Source organism: Erpetoichthys calabaricus, chromosome 5 (genome assembly GCF_900747795.2).
Source record: "Erpetoichthys calabaricus chromosome 5, fErpCal1.3, whole genome shotgun sequence".
Classification (NCBI taxonomy): Eukaryota; Metazoa; Chordata; class Cladistia; order Polypteriformes; family Polypteridae; genus Erpetoichthys; species Erpetoichthys calabaricus.
In genome coordinates this window covers 21258389-21261128 of record NC_041398.2, presented here as the reverse complement: position 1 = coordinate 21261128, position 2740 = coordinate 21258389, and the positions used below count along the sequence as shown (strand labels likewise).

General features: G+C 43.2%; 1 pseudogene; it reads left to right on the top strand.

Annotated features, from left to right (window-relative positions):
* The first annotated feature begins 823 nt into the window (after positions 1 to 823).
* On the top strand, positions 824 to 2096 carry LOC114644360 (gastrula zinc finger protein XlCGF67.1-like; annotated as a pseudogene).
* Positions 2097 to 2740: the final 644 nt, after the last annotated feature.

The window sequence follows — 2740 nt, the reverse complement described above, 5'->3', positions numbered from 1 at the left end:
GCGAGAGAAAAGTAAGTTGGGTTTCTTCTCAGCCATCTGCCAATAGCGTCCCTTGTATGAAATCAACTGGGCAAACCAACTGAGGAAGCATGTACCAGAAATTAAAAGACCCATTGTCCGCAGAAATCCGCAAACCAGTAAAAAATCTGCGATATATATTTAAATATGCTTACATATAAAATCCGCGATGGAGTGAAGCCGCGAAAGGCGAAGCGCGATATAGCGAGGGATTACTGTATTAGAAAGTAAAATGACGACAAAAAAATAAGAATAATAATTTAAAAACATTTTCTGTGGCCTCTCTCTGTTACATCAGTGCATCGCAGAGGTGTTGAATGTCAACAAGAATAACACAAATCTCCGGGGCTGAGCCCACCGTTGATAACACATTAATTGCAGAGTCCTGTTAAAGATGACGAGGATAGAAATGAGATTCCATTCCTTCATTTTCTTAACATGAGGTCACAGGCAGCTTTTGAAGGACGCAGACATCCACCTGAGGATGGATGCCAGTCCAGCAGGGCACACTAGCACACACATGTCCACACTCGGAACAAATATACAATACAATACAGTTTATTTTTGACTATCCCAAAATCACACAAGAAGTGCGGCAATGGGCTTTGACAGACCCCCATCCTTGACTCTCTAAGGAAACAAAGAAAAACTCCCAAAAAAGAACCTTGTAGGGAAAGAAAATGGAAGAAACCTCAGGAAAGGCAGCTCACAGAGAGACCCCTTTGCAGGTAAGTTGGGCATACAGTGGGTGTCAAAAATAAAAAAGGGGGTCAATACAATACAATACACAGAACACCAGCACAACACAAGTCATCCTCAATACAATATAATAGAAATATTACAGGTACAGAGCAGAATTCAACGGTACACCAGGCAGTGACCAACACAGCACACACATCTTTGAGATATGGCAGAAAGATGCTGAAATTGTACGGTCAACAGGAGGACATGAAAGTCCAAATACATGGTGGAAAAACCAGGAATTGAACCCCGGTGTGAAGCATGACACGTATCTCATTTTAATATTTCATTCACGTTGAAACCTTTAACTGAACTGTTTGTTGTTGCAGATTTCCAGGAGAATGGCAGCTTCTTCCCGACTTCATTTGCTTGGCCCTCTCAGTGCAGACTGCCGCACAAGCAGGACAAGGAGAAGATGAACAAATCAACAAGTGGATCGGAGAATTCGACCCTTGCCTCTTTACGGTGTTCTCTTTCTGCTGCTAAGCCAACACAGATAGAAGCCATCAACATGGATCAACAGCAAGTATGTAATACAAATCAAGAGTCCTTGCTTGCATCCAAAGAGTGCTGGAAATGTTTCAAAAACATTCCCGACTCTGGAGACCAGAAGTCGTTTCAGATGAGACAGAAGCCACATCCTTGTCCTGAATGTGGCAAGTTATTTTCGAACAGAAACAGCCTGCACAAACATAAAAGAATTCACACGGGAGAGAAGCCTCATAGCTGTTCTGAATGTGGCAAGCATTTCTTAGAGAGGCACAGTCTGCATAGGCATTTGAGAATTCACACTGGAGAGAAACCCCATTCCTGTCCAGAATGTGACAAATGCTTCTCACATATCAGCAGTCTTCAGAGGCACACAAAAATACACACGGGGGGAAAAACCTCATTGCTGCGCTGAATGTGGCAAACGATTCTCCGACAGTTACACTCTTCAGAGGCACACAAGAATTCACACTGGGGAAAAGCCATACAGCTGTTCTAAATGTGGCAAACTGTTTTTTGACGGCAGCGCTCTACAGAAGCACACACGGATTCATACCGGAGAGAAGCCCTATCACTGTACGGATTGTGGCAAACGATTTTCACAAGTAAGCAGCCTTCAGAGCCACTCCGAAATTCATAGTGGACTGAAACCTTATTGCTGCTCTGAATGTGGCAAGAGATTTTCCTGTAGCAGTTACCTTCAGAAACATTTAATAATTCACACTTAAGAAAAGACACTCTTGTTTTGAATGTAGCAAGAGTTTCTCACGACAAAGCAGACGTTACAATTCATTCAATTCAGTTTATTTTTGTGTCGCACACTTCACTGAGGTCAAAATCAGAGTGCTGAGACTCATTCGCAGGTAGATGCAAGTATAATTGTTACAAGTGACTAATTACATCATAAGTACAGATGAAGAGTCAGTACTACAGAAGAATGGGTCAAAACTTTGGACCAACATCAACCCTGTTATGGTGCAAATTAAAAGCTAACATGCACTCGAAAGAAACCAATAGCACTGCAACAGTGGAGTGGTTTTATTTTTTTGAATGATGGTCCACTGTTGAGGACACTTGCGGCAGGACCAGTCCAAGGGGGGACACTCATGTAACACCTGGCTGCGGCAGATAGAGGGTCCTTGCCGGAGGGTGGGCCTGGACCGAGTGTCTGGAGTCAGGTTGCCAACCAGGATTCCAAGCTGTTTTGTCGTATGATGGGGTGTGGTAACATGCTGTATAGGTGCACGCTCCCCAACCTGACCTGACCTCCAAAAAAGTGTTTGCCACTGAAGGAACCTCGAAATCAGCTGTGCAGTGAAACATAAGGCAACCTGATCATCCGTCGGGTTATGGGTGAAGATGATGATCTGAAACACACAAACACGTCTTCACAAAAACAATGGAAGATGAAAAAAGCTGGAATTTTGTAGAAGTCCACTGAGATGTTGTGACAAGACTCAAAAGTGAGTATTTCATGACAGAAAGTCCAAAA